At 47.1% G+C, this 14,263-nt stretch overlaps 1 non-coding gene and 1 pseudogene across 1 annotated transcript; one reads left to right on the top strand and one right to left on the bottom strand.

The window, feature by feature from the left end:
• The first annotated feature begins 2,888 nt into the window (after positions 1-2,888).
• TRNAI-AAU (transfer RNA isoleucine (anticodon AAU)) lies at positions 2,889-2,962 on the top strand. Its single transcript has one exon. It is a non-coding gene; the product is annotated as a tRNA-Ile (tRNA).
• A 1,844-nt stretch (positions 2,963-4,806) lies between these two features.
• LOC147348922 (translationally-controlled tumor protein-like) lies at positions 4,807-14,181 on the bottom strand (annotated as a pseudogene).
• Between the last annotated feature and the right edge of the window lie 82 nt (positions 14,182-14,263).

Raw genomic sequence — 14,263 nt, 5'->3', positions numbered from 1 at the left:
TCCATCTTGTAACTGAAAACTCTTTGGGGCCTTCCCAGGACAGACCCCCTCCCCCATGTCCTCTGTGCTGGCTTCTCTCGGAAGCGCCTAGATAATAGTATCTGATGCACAGCGCCTGAGTTGTTTTACAGGTGCTAACAATCACCACCAAATGGAAGAAATTAACCTCCTGATGGCCATGAGCGCAAAGCCCCAGACTACTGGTGCTTAAGGATCGATAATGTTAACCCCATGACACCATCCCGGTACTGCTATCACCCAATCAGAGAACTGAGTATGAGCTCATCACATACCCCGTGATGCCCCCTCCCTCACCTGGCCTTTCAAAATGCTTTGCTGAAACCCACTGGAGAGTTGGGGTATTCCGAGCACCAGCTCTGCTGGACTCCTTGCTTGGCTCCCTACAATAGATGTCGCCCTTTCCTTCACCATGACCCGGGGGCAGTAGGTGGGCTTTACAGTGAACAAACGAGGGGACCCAAGTTTGGTTCAGTAACAGCCTGACTCCTGTTTATTAATCATGTATTATTCCAGACAGGGTGCTAGACTCTGGACATTCACCTGTAAGCAAAATGGGCAGGATGCCTGCCTACAACTCATCGTAGGCAGCTCACTCTACCCCCTTGGCTTACACCCATCTATCCTTGTCCTTCAGAACACAGTCAAGTGTCCCAGTCTCCAGGAACTTGTCCAATCAACCCTCCACTAGCACCACAGTTTAATACACTCATCATGGCACCTAAGCCTGTCTAAGCACTCTAAAACCTGTCTTTGCCAGACCTGTCTATGCCTTAAGTAAGGCATAGTTTTTCCTCCTCCCTCCTTTTGAAGGTGTCTGGAAATTGTCATCATTTTGCCCTCTTTTGTTAACTAGCACATGAATAAATCATGAAATAGCTGTGGAATGGAAATGTGACAGCCACTGCAAAGGCATAAGGTCTGTATGCAAAAAAAAAAAAAAAAAACCAAAACAAAACAGGAGAAAAGTGCTGGGAAGACAAAACCCAAAGACGTCCATTCCTCCAGCCGTGTGTCCCCGGGGTCTCTTGGTCCCTGAGAGGCCCGAGCCGCCTGCGCTGATGAGGCACAGGTCTGAGCTCCGTGAAGACAAGATTAGGTCTGTTTTGCTCACAGACGAGTCCCAGGGCTTAGCGCACGGCCAGGCTGAATGAGCATGTTTTGACTGAGTGGGTGTTTGTCCACGCTTGGTTCTCCAGCCTTCCTGCTGGGGAAGTGAACAACTTCACATCTTTTCATGATATTTATTTTTTACTTCTATTTAATTGGAGGATGATTACAATATTGTGATGGTGTCTGCCATACATCAACATGAATCGGAAACCTCCCTCCCCATCCCACCCCTCTAGGTTGTCACAGAGCCGGGGCTTTGGGTTCCCTGTGCATCTTTTCATGACATTTATTTTACTTATATTTTGGCCGCACCTGGAGGCTTATGAGATCTTTCCTCCCCCACCAGGAATCGAACCTGGAGCCTTGGCAATGACAGCTCAGAGTTTTAACCACTGGGGAATTCCCTACTTAACATCTTTTCAATTAAATCTGTTCACTTAAGATTAACTAGGCTTGGCTTCTGTTGCTTGCAACAGGGAACCTTGATGAGACATCTCCCATGGGAGCAGTTTTTTTGGAGTGATCAGACCAGAGGCCTAGACTAGGAAAAGCTGGAGCTCCTTTTCTGCACTCCTGGAGCACCTGCGCATTAGCGCTGGCCGCGAGGGCCTCTCAGGGACCAAGAGACCCCGGGGACACACGGCTGGAGGAATGGACGTCTTTGGGTTTTGTCTTCCCAGCACTTTTCTCCTGTTTTGTTTTGGGTGTTTTTTTTTTTTTTTTGCATACAGACCTTATGCCTTTGCAGTGGCTGTCACATTGCCCATTCCACAGCTATTTCATGATTTATTCATGTGCTAGTTAACAAAAGAGGGCAAAATGACGACAATTTCTAGACATTTCCAAAAGGAGGGAGGAGGAAAAACTATGCCTTACTTAAGAAACATTGAGGAACCACTTAAAATGACATTTTCAATCACTTAGAGATACACATATAATAGAATATTAAGTACAAAAAGCAACATAAAAATTATTTTCTTTTTCACAAGGTTGCATATATTTAATACACCGCCCAATGAAAAAAGATTGGCAGGAAGGATGCCGAGACCCCAGTAGCCATTGTTTCTCGGGGCGGTGGGGAATTCGGAGGTTCTTTGGTCCTTTATCTGGTTTTCTGCATTTTCCAAACTGCATTTAGCAGTGCCCAATGCTCTTGATTGGAGAAGGCAATCACTCCAGTACTCTTGCCTGGAAAATCCCATGGATGGAGGAGCCTGGTAGGCTGCAGTCCATGGGGTCGCTAAGAGTCGGACACGACTGAGCGACTTCACTTTCACTTCTCACTTTCATGCATTGGAGAAGGAAATGGCAACTCACTCCAGTGTTCTTGCCTGGAGAATCCCAGGGACGGGGGAGCCTGGTGGGCTGCCGTCTATGGGGTCGCACAGAGTCGAACGCGACTGAAGTGACTTAGCCATGCCCTTGATACACGAAGTTTCCACGCTGTGAGATTCGCGGTGATGAATAAAAATAGCACCGAGTTGGAGAATCCTACTCCCCAGTTAAGTTTCAGGGGCAGCTTGCATTTGTCCAGTGAAAGCCTCCAATTCGCTCTAAGAAGTCTCCTCCCCTCTCCTTAAAGGCCTCAGTTGTTTTATCTGGCCCATGGGGGTGACTACGAGGACGGCTGCAGCCCGGGCCGGCGGGCGCCGGCTGCAAGTCGGCGCGGCGGACTCCGCCGGGAGGCGCTTGGTCGGCTCCATGCGGCGCAGGCGTGGATATCTGGTAAGTGAGCCGGCGGGGTTTTGTGCTCAGGTGGCCGGTTAGCTCAGTTGGTTAGAGCGTGGTGCTAATAACGCCAAGGTCGCGGGTTCGATCCCCGTACGGGCCACAGGAGCAAGACATTTTTTTTCTTTTATTTTTCCAGCTAATGGGTTTGTTTCACAACTGTCTTGAAAAATAGGCTTTTTGAGTGCCGTGGGGCCGCGTGCAAACAGAAGGAATCGCGGAGTCACTCTCGACTTGGGTCGGAAGTCGGGGCAGAGTGCAGAGGCGGGGCGGGGTACCCCAGTCCCCGCGCGCTGGGGGCATGCTGCCCCTTTCGGGCCTATTTTAGGATACTCTCCAATGTCACTGCGGGTTGCTCCCCAATGCAGAGCTTCTGAGAGCCCTCGGGGTACCTCGGTTTTCAGTAGTCTCTTAGAGTTGAAAATCCAGCCTTGGAGTTCATTCATTCCACACGTTTTTTGTTTTTTGTTTTTTTAATTGTTGTTGTTGTTGCGGTTCTTTCTTTCTTTTTTTTTTTTTTACGGAACGCTTCACGAATTTGCGTGTCATCTTTGCTTAGGGGCGCTATCTCTATATCCTTCAGATTTTACTGTACGTGCTGCCAAAGCGAAGGCCATTCCACGCGTGTTTATGGAGCGCCTACTGCACGCGTCCTAGTCCAGCTGGGGAACCCGGAAGGAGACACGCATCCCGGCACGCGTGGAGACAAGGACCGGCCAGATGGCTGCCCAGTCTGTAGTGAGGGTTAGAAAGCAAATAGGGTAGCTTTCAGGACCTGAGAAAAGCCCTTTCGGGCCTAACTAACCGGTGTTCCAAGCCTGGCCACCATGCTTGTCGTTGAACAGGTCTCCGTAATCATGAGATCTGTTTAGTTTAGTTTCAGTGCATTTCAGTTTTAGACATTAAAGATGCTTGCTGCTTGGACGAAAAGCTGTGACAAACCTAGACAGCATATTAAAAAGCAGAGACATCACTTTGCCGACAAAGGTCTGTCTAGTCAAGTCTATGGTTTATCCAGTAATCATACGGGGATGTGTGAGTTGGACTTTATAGAAGGCTGAGCACCAAAGAATCAATGCTTTTGAATTGTGGTGTTAGGGAAGACTCTTGAGACTCCCTTGGACAGCAAGATCAAACCAGTCAATCCTAAAGGAAATCAACCCTGAATATTCACTGGAAGGACTGATGCTGAAGCTGAAGCTCTAATACTTTGGCCTCCGGATACGAAGAGGTGACTCACTGGAAAAGACCCTGATGCTGGGAAAGACTGAGGGCGAGAGGAGAAGGGAGCACAGAAGATGAAATGGTTGGAGGGTATCAATGGACGTGAGCCTGAGCAGACTCCGGAAGATGGTGCAGGACAGGAAAGTCTGTCATGCTGCAGTTCATGGGGTCGCAAAGAGCTGGGCACGGTTCAGTGACTGAACAACAACAATTTTTAGACAACCTACATGACATGTGTTTTTCCCCCTCAAAAACCATACCTCCACTCCACAGGGAAGGGAGGAGAGGGTGAGACAAATGGAGACAGTAGCACTGAAACGTATGTATTGCCATAGGTAGAACAGAGAGCCAGTGGGAATTTGCCTAAGGAGGGAGGGAGCTGAACCCAGTGCTCTGCGACAGCCTAGAGGAGTGGGATATGGTGCGAGGCGGGAGGGAGCTTCAAGAGGGAGGGGCCACACGTATCCCTGTGACTGATTCATGTTGATGTATGACAGAAACCAACACAACACTGTAAAGCAGTTTTCCTCCAATTAAATAAAATTTTTTAAATTAAAAAAAAAAAAAAAAACACAACAACAACTCTGAGCCACCAGGGAAGCTCTAAATCAATGAGAAAATAAATGAAAAGCTCAGGATGACATCAGTCCCAGTTGTCTAAGTCCTGGTGTTGTGTGGATGAAAAGCAGCAGGCAGCCAGTTATGAGGATAGTTGGTTCAAAGTCACAGCCAAGTTTGTTCACATTTTTCCATTTCTAAACCATCCTTAAAGAAAATCACGTATGGATCACACCGTCCTCACAGCAGTCCAGCAGAGCAACCATGCCATCTGAATCCATGTTTACACTAATAAAGAACCAATCGTTTCTGAAACTAGTAAGGATGTGCTTGGTCTGTTCCGCAGCCCCTGTCATAAAAGGTTTTAGTCTTTCTGGTCTCTTCTTCAAGTGTCCCTTTGATTGACCTCGTGTAATCTTCCATGCATTTCTTGTGAAACCGTGCAACCCACACTGGGACTTGAGCTCAAGGTCTTTTAACTGAGATCACACACCTGGTCTCAGGACTTCATGAAGCTCAGGTTCTTGATGTCTCATCGCAGAAAGAATTCTGTGAGAGACAAAGCGATAGGTAAGAAGTGGATTTATTTAGAGAGAAACACTCCACAGACGGAGCGTGGGCCATCTCGGAAGGCAAGAGCGGCTCCAGGGTGTGGGGTTGTCACTTTTTATTGGGGCGGGTAATTTCATATGCTAATGAGTGCCTGTGAGTATGTCACTTAGCTCGCTGATACGTTACAATGAGCATATACTGAGGCTCAAGGTCTAGTGGAAGTCTCATCACCATCTTGCACCCCGTTGGCTGTAACCACTTATGTTGCATCCTATGGCTCTGCCATTCTTTTCAAGGTTGTGCCCCACCCCCTTCCTCTCCTGTTTCACTTGTAGGCTTCTTTTGTGAAGTGGATTTCCTGCACGTGATGGCTCATGACAATATCAGTGTCAGTGATTGCTATGCTTTCAGCACCTTCATCCTTGGGGTCTTCAGCAGAGAAATTTCCACCGATGAGCGAGTGAGTCATCGGTGTTACCCTCTGTCCTGCTGGCCATATTCGCTTTCACCTCCAGACACAATCTGTCCACCACAGTGCGTCTGCAACGTCCCGGATGTGGTAGATGGCAGAGAACATCTCATCATGGCTGATGAGGGCCTCGTAGATGATCGTGATGGTGACTGGAGGGAGACCACAGCGGCGCTAGCTTAGTAGGAAGCTGGAGCTCAGAGCAAACACGGTGCGGCCTAAAGTGGGGGTGAGCAGGCGGAAGAGCTCAGTAATAACAACCTGAAGGGCACAGAGAACAAACTGTTATCTGGCAAGAGAAGTGACAGTACCAAAGATAATAAACCTGTTGTAAAGACTCCCAGTTCTGTTTCAAAGGTAAAGATTAGCCTGAAGCGCTTTCTTGAGCTATTTTGCAGAATTTAAACTCCCTCCACCAGATCTACTGGAACCTAAAGGTTCGTGATGTTGATGTTTTCTGACCCTCCTGATTTCAATCAGCATCTTTGCCCCACTGCTATGCTGAATTCTCCTCTGCTCAATCCCCTTCATGAATATGTATATACCACCCAAGCCCCTTCCCCAGTTTTGCTGTTTGAATTGACACCACTTTAGGAAAGACCCCTGGTGTTCTCCTTACTTCCTGCAAGGAATGCACCCTTCCTTCAGTTTTTGACTTGGCTGCCTTTTGGGTCCACACTCACCTAGAGGTGAACCCAGCTTTTGGGTAACAGAAGCATCTGGAAATCTTTTGCTACATTTTGTTTTTTGTTTTTCAGAGAGATCTTAGACCTCACATTTTTGTTAACTTTTTATTTTGTATTGGGATATAGCCAATTAACAATATTGCTATAGTTTCAGATGAACAGTGAAGCGACTCAGCCATTCATATCCGTATATCCATTCTCCCCGCCACTCCCCTCCCAGCCAGGCTGCCGCCTAGTACTGACTGGAGTTCCATGTGCTACAGAGTAGGTGCTTGTTGGTTATCCATTTTAAACAGAGCAGAGTGTACATGTCCATTCCAAACTCCCTAACTATGCTTTCCTTGGCAACAAATTCATTTTCTAAGTCTGTGAGTCTCTTCTGAGTTCATGTGTATCATTTCTTTATAAACTCCACATACAAGAGGTGTCATATGATATTTCTCCTCGTCTGTCTGACTTCACGCAGTATGACACTCTAGGTCCGTCCATGTTGCTGCAAAGGGCATTATTTCATTCTTTTTAAAGGCTGAGTAATACCCCATTGTATATATGTACCACATTTTCCGTACGCACTCCTGTGTTAATGAACATTTAGGTTGCTTCCATGTCTCGGCTATTGTAAAAAGTGCTGCAATGAACATTGGGGTGCATGTATCTTTCCAGACCATGTTTTTTTCTAGATATATGCGCAGGAGTGGGGTTGTAGGGTCATATGATCCCTCTGGGCTTCCCAGGTGGCTCAGTGGGTAAAAAACCTGACTGTGATGCAGGAGATACGGGTTTGATTCCTGGGTCGGGAAGATCCCCTGGAGGAGGGCACCGCAACCCACTCCAGCATCCTTGCCTGGAGAATCCCATGGACAGAGCAGCCTGGCGGGCTACAGTCCAAAGGTTGCAGAGTCGGCCAAGACTGAGCAACTGAGCACAGCACATGGGAGGTCTATTTTTAGGGTTTTTTTCAGTTTACCATCTGGTGGCTCAGTGGTAAAAGGGACCCCTGTCAATGCAGTATTCTTGCCTGGGAAACTCCATGGACAGGGAAGCCTGGCAGGCTAGAGTCCATGCGGTCGCAAGAGAGACACGACTTATCGACTAAAAAACAATACTGTGCTCCATAGTGGCTGTACCAATTTACATTCCTCCCCACAGTGTGGGAGAATCCCCTTCTCTCCATACCCTCTCCAGCATTTATTGTTTGTGGACTTTTTGATGATAGCCATTCTGGCCAGTTAGACTTCACATTTCTTCCTCTCAGTTCTGCAGTATGTAGCGAGAGGGCAGCTGGATGAATTTCTCACTCATAGACCAAGTCAAGCATTTTTAGATTTTTTAAAAATATTTATTATTTGCCTGCCCTGGGTCTCAGTTGCGGCACCAGAATCTCCCATCTTCGTCGCTGCAGCGGGATCTTTAGTTGTGGCACGTGAAGCCTTGGATGCAGCACATGGGATCTAACTCCCCCACCAGAGATTGAACTGGGCCCCCTGCGTTAGGAGTACGAGTCTTAGCCACTGGACTGCCAGGGAAGTTCCCAGGAGTTCTTCGTTTAGCAAAGGCTTTTAAGGGTGGATGCCATCTTACGTCAAGGTCCAATCAAGTTTGAAAAAATCTCAAATGAGAACATCTGCTAGACCGTTCATTCATTCTTTTCTCAAATATGCCTCAAGCTCTGATTGAAATAAATGACAGCTCAAGTCCCCAGACTACAGGCTTAACACCTTTGGCGAGTGCTCCGTGTGTACTAAAAGTGTGATGGAGGGCTTTCCTCGGGGCTCAGTGGTAAAGAATCCGCCTGCCAATGCAGACGCATGGGTTCAGTTTCTGATTTGGGAAGATTCCACATGCCATTGGGCAACTAAGCCCGTGCATCACAACTGCTGAGCGTGTGCTCTACAGCCTGGGAACCGAAGCCCTTGTGCGACAAGAGAAGCCGTCGCAATGAGAAGCCTGCATACTGCAACCAAAGAGTAGCCCCCCGCCCCGCTCTCTGAAACTAGAGAAAGCCTGCCTGCATCAGTGAAGATGCAGCACAGCCAAAAATAAAATAAAGTTATTTTTTAAAAAAAGTGTGACGGGACCGTTATTATTACGAACAGTTAGGAAAACCTGGGGCTCCTGACCCCTAGAATAGGCACCTGCACTGAGATTGCATTTCACACTGAAATCAAGCAGGACCCTGTGGGCTCCTAGGCATGGAAGCCTTTATTATTTTATTGTATTTATTCATTTATTTTATTTTTGGCTGTGTTGGGTCTACGTTGCTGCGCAGGCGTTTCTCTCAGAGTGGAGTGCTACTCTCAGAGTTTCTCAGAGTGGAGGCTACTCTGTGGGTGCGGGCTTCCCTCTGCGGTGCCTTCTCTTATTGCGGAGCTCAGGCTCTAGGGCACGCGGGCTTCGGTAGTCGTGGCTCCCGGGCTCTAGAGCACAGGCTCAGTAGTTGGGGTGCACGGGCTTAGTTGCTCCACAGCATGTGGGATCTTCCCGGATCAGTGACCGAACCCATATCTCCTGCATTGCCGGGTGATTCTTTGCCACTGAGCCACCAGGGAAGACCCCGGAAGCATTTCTGTCCCCCATCTCTTGTTTGTAGGGGAGACTCCAGCCTCCATGACCTTCCCTGAGTCCCAAGGGCAGATTCCAAGAGTTGCTAATCGAGGGAGGAACAGCTAAGAAAGGGCCTGAGGCAAGACTGAAGGGCCCAGAGAAGCTCACCATGATTAGACCACTCCTGGAGTACGGGCCCTGTACACGCTCTAGTCTTGTCAGCAACCCCGCCCTGGGGCTTTAGCTATAAAACTCCTCATCAAGTCCTCCCAGGGGAGGACACACTATTTTGAGAGATACAAGGCCGCTGTGGCCCCTTTGCCTGGCAACGCGACAGAGCTATTCATTTCTATTTCACCCAAAACTCTGTCTCCGAGATGTGGTTCAGCACCCGTGTAGAGAGGCTGAGCTTTCGGCGTCAACACCTGGGGTGTGTACAACAGGCACCTTGTTAGATGCAGAGGCCTCGCCTAAGTTGCTGCCCTCTGAGCCCATAACTTTCCCTAAACAAGGACTTGAAAGGGTCCAGAATTCACCTCTATGGCATAAAAATTATTTTGAACAGAGGCCATTTTAGCTCCTGAAAAGTCTTTTCTGCCTAAAGTAGAGCCTTCTGGAAGAATTCGGTTGTCGTAAATCCTCTTTCCTGGGAACAACCAGGCAAGGCTGACTTTCATCCTTGGACAGGAGAAGCCGCCATCACCCCTACGCAGGCATTGTCAGGAAACTATCCTACCTCCCCTCTACTCTAGGGAAGGGCCTATTTATCTTTCCCAAGTTGTTTGTTTTCCCATAAGTGCCCTCTCCCACCATCCCTTTCCCTGTTAAGATAATGTATAAGCCCAACATTTTTCTGTGAATTCCATTGGTACATTACTAAAAATACATTATATTAAAATTTGCCTGTTCTTTTTTGTATGTTTATGTGTGTGTTTTGGCCATGCAGCATGGTTTACTGATTAGAGATTGAATCCAGAACTCCACAGTGAAAACACCAGATCCTAGCCACTAGGCCACCAGGGAACTCCCTAATATTTGTCTTTTCTCTGTTAATCTGTCTTTTGTCAGCTTAATTCACAAGACCCCAGAGACAGAACATAAGAGGATAGAGGAAAAGTTTTTCCTCCCTGACAGGCTCAAAAAAGATATATGGGATAGTGTTCTAGATGAGGGGCCAGTCCTTTCTTAGATGTCAGAGAGGACCTGTCTGGCATTTGAGGATGAAAGGATGAGAAAGTCTTTCATTTGAAAGGTTTTTTTTTGTTTTTTTTTTTTAATGAAAGAAGAAAAGGATTAAGAAATTGGAACAAATTCCACAAATCTGATCTCTTTTCTGGCCAATCCTTAGTGAGGCTACTAATGAATTAAGTCAGACACTGCAGGGAGCACAGTGCAAGGTAATTGACTATGATGATGAGATGATGCTGCTGATGATGGTGAATGATGATCGTGGTGGTCCAGTGGAGAGAAAAAGTATCAGAAAGATTACTGGAAACTTCTCTGGTATAAATAAGCCTGGCCCCCAGCTTCCCCAACCATGAGCATCATGGATTCACCATATTACGCTGCAAATGCTAGTTTCCTCCCTTCCAGCCTAGACTGTACGTAGAGGGCAGCGATGATGACTCACCCAACAAGCGCTTAGTTAGTATTTGTTGACCGATGGCCCTACGGCCGCCTTAGTGCTTGTGGCTATAAGACACTGGGAACCGGGAGCAGCGAGGAGGGGAGATTGGGAAAGGAAGAAGAGGGTGTGGCAGAGCTGCGACTGAAGTGTGAAGAGGGGTGGGGAGGTTCCTCTGCTCATTCATTCATTCATTCATTCATGTTCATGCATCTATCATTCACTCCCTGAGCATGAACCAACGGGCACTGATGAGTGAAATGATACCCTTGAGGTGCGCCCCCTTTGGGTGAGCGGGCAGGAGGAGTGGGCCGACAGGGAAACAGTTTTGGGGTTGGGGACCACACTTGATAAAAATGCACACTTTGAAACCCTCACAGTCCAGTTCAGTCACTCAGTCGTGTCCAACTCTTTTTGACTCCGTGGACTGCAGCACACCAGGCTTCCCTGTCCATCACCAACTCCCAGACCTTGCTCAAACTCATGTGCATTGAATCGGTGATGCCATCAAACCATCTCATCCTCTGTCATCCCCTTTTCCTCCTGCCTTCAATCTTTCCCAGCATCAGGGTCTTTTCCAGTGAGTCAGTTCTTCACATTGGGTGGCCAAAGTATTGGAGTTTCAGCTTCAGCAGCAGTCCTTCCAATGAATATTCTGGACTGGTTTCCTTTAGGATGGACTGGTTGGATCTCCTTGCAGTTCAAGGGACTCTCAAGAGTCTTCTCCAACACCACAGTTCAAGAGCATCAATTCTTCAGCGCTCAGCTGTCTTTACAGTCCAACTCTCACATCCATACATGACTACTGGAAAAACCATAGCTTTGACTAGATGGACCTTTGTTGGCAAAATAACATCTCTGCTTTTTAATATGCTGTCTGGGTTGGTCATAGCTTTTCTTCCAAGGAGCAAGTAAGTGTCTTTTACTTTCATGGCTGCAGTCACCATCTGCAGTGATTTTGGAGCCCAAAAAAATAAAGTCTGTCACTGTTTCCCCCTCTATTTGCCATGATGTGATGAGACCAGATGCCATGATCTTAATTTTCTAGATGTTGAGTTTTAAGCCAACTTTTTCACTCTCCTCTTTCACTCTCCCTGAAAGTTTGCATCAAGAGGCTTTTTAGTTCCTCTTCACTTTCTGCCATAAGGGTGGTGTCATCTGTGTATCTGAGGTTATTGGTATCTTGATTCCAGCTTGTGCTTCCTCCAACCCAGCGTTTCTCATGATGTACTCTGCATATAAGTTAAATAAGCAGGGTGACAATATACAGCCTTGACATACTCCTTTCCCTATTTGGAACCAGTCTGTTGTTTCATGTCTGGTTCTAACAGTTGCTTCTTGACCTGCATACAGATTTCTCGGGAGGCAGGTAAGGTGGTCTGGTATTCCCATCTCTTGAACAAATTTTTCAGTTTGTTGTGATCCACACAGTCAAAGGCTTTGGTGTAGTCAATAAAACAGAAATAGATGTTTTTCTGGAACTTTCTTGCTTTTCCCATGATCCAGTGGATGTTGGCAATTTGATCTCTGGTCCTCTGCCTTTTGTAAATCCAGTTTGAACATCTGGAAGTTCATGGTTCATGTACTGTTGAAGCCTGGCTTGGAGAATTTTGACATTACTTTGCTAGCATGTGAGATGAGTGCAGTTGTGCAGTAGTTTGAGCATTCTTTGGCATTGCCCTTCTTTGGGATTGGAATGAAAACAGACCTTTTCCAGTCCTGTGGCCACTGCTGAGTTTTCCAAATTTGCTAGCATATTGAGTGCAGCACTTTCACAGCATCATCTTTTAGGATTTGAAATAGTTCAGCTGGAATTCCATCACTTCCACTAGCTTTGCTTGTAGTGATGCTTCCTAAGGCCCACTTGACTTTGCATTCCAGGATGTCTGGTTCTAGGTGAGTGATCACACCATTGTGGTTATCTGGGTCATGAAGATCTTTTTTGTATAGGTCTTCTGTGTATTCTTGCCACCTCTTTTTAATATATTCTGCTTCTGTTAGGTCCATACCATTTCTGTCCTTTATTGTGCCTATCTTTGCATGAAATGTTCCCTTGATATCTCTAATTTTCTTGAAGAGATCTCTAGTCTTTCTCATTCTATCGTTTTCCTCTATTTCTTTGCATTGATCACTGAGGAAGACTTGCTTATCTCTCTTTTCTATTCTTTGGAACTCTGCATTCACATTGGTATATCTCTCCTTTTCTCCTTTGCCTTTAGCTTCTCTTCTTTTCTAAGCTATTTGTAAGGCCTCCTCAACCATTTTGCCTTTTTGCATTTCTTTTTCTCTGATTCCTAGAATGTCGATGTTCATTCTTGCCATCTCCTGTTTGACCACTTCCAATTTGCCTTGATTCATGGACCTAACATTCCAGGTTCCTATGCAATATTGTTTTTACAGCATCGGACTTTACTTCCATCACCAGTCACATCCACAACTGGGTGTTGTTTTTGCTTTGGCTCCGTATCTTCATTCTTTCTGGAGTTCTCTCTCCACTGCTCTCCAGTAGCATATTGGGCACTTACCAACCTGGGAGTTCATCTTTCAGTGTCCTATCTTTTTGCTTTTTCATACTCTTCATGGGGTTCTCAAGGCAAGAATACTGAAGTGGTTTGCCATTCCCTTCTCCAGTGGACCATGTTTTGTCGAACGCTCCACCATGACCCGTCTGTCTTGGGTGGTTCTATAAGGCATGGCTCATAGTTTCATTGAGTTAGACAAGGCTGTGGTCCATGTAACTGGTTTAGTTTCTGTGATTGTGGTTTTCATTCTATCTGCCCTCTGAGGGATAAGGATAAGAGGCTTATGGAAGCTTCCTGATGGGAGAGACTGACTGTGGGGGAAACTGGATCTTGTTCTGATTGGCGGGGCCATGCTCAGTAAATCTTCAATCCAATTTTCTGTTGATGGGTGGGGCTGTGTTCCCTTCCCTGTTGTTTGACTGAGACCAAACTATGGCGGAGGTAATGAAGATAATGGTAGTGATAGTGGTGGTTTAGTTGCTAAGTCATGTCCGACTCTACAACCCCATGGACTGTAGCCACAAAGCTCCTCTGTCCATGGGATTCTCCAGGCAAGAATACTAGAGTGGGTTGCCATTTCCTTCTCCAGGGGGTCTTCCCGAGCCAGGGATTGAACCTGGGTCTCCTGCATTGTAGGCAGATTCTTTACCAACTGAGCTACGAGGGAAGCCATGACGAAGATAATGGCCCAGTGCCCCCGACCCTGCAACAGGCCACTGCTGACCTGCACCTGCCTCTGCCGGATACTCATGGACACTCACAGGAAAGTCTGAGTCAGTCTCTTGTGGGGTCACTGCTCCTTTCTCCTGGGTCCTGGTGTGCAGAACATTTTGTTTGTGCCCTCCAAGAGTCTATTTCCCCAGTCCTGTGTAAGTTCTATAAGCAAATCCCACTGCCCTCCAAAGTCAAATTCCCCTGGGGGTTCTCAGTCCCGTTGCCAGATCCCCGGGTTGGGCAATCTGTTGTAGGTCCTAGAACTTTCTCAACAGTGGGACAATGTATATGGTATAATTGTTCTGCAGTTTTGGGTCGTCTGCTCTGCAACTCTAAGGTGGGGTTAATGGAGACCTCCTCTAACAGGGCTTCTGCCACAGCCAAGCCTGCTGCACCCAGAGCCCCTGCAGCGGGCCACTGCTGACCCATGCCTCCGCAGGTCCAGACAGGGTTTTCAGGTGACGCTGATAGCGTTTGGATAAAAACGTTAGGCCAGGAGCTCTGGAACCTC

This window comes from Bos grunniens, chromosome 21 (assembly GCF_055505025.1).
Source record: "Bos grunniens cultivar Pamir isolate PY7600 chromosome 21, Bosgru_T2T1.0, whole genome shotgun sequence".
NCBI lineage: Eukaryota > Metazoa > Chordata > Mammalia > Artiodactyla > Bovidae > Bos > Bos grunniens.
Note: the sequence above shows the minus strand (reverse complement) of the source record. Positions and strands in the feature narration are given on the sequence as shown.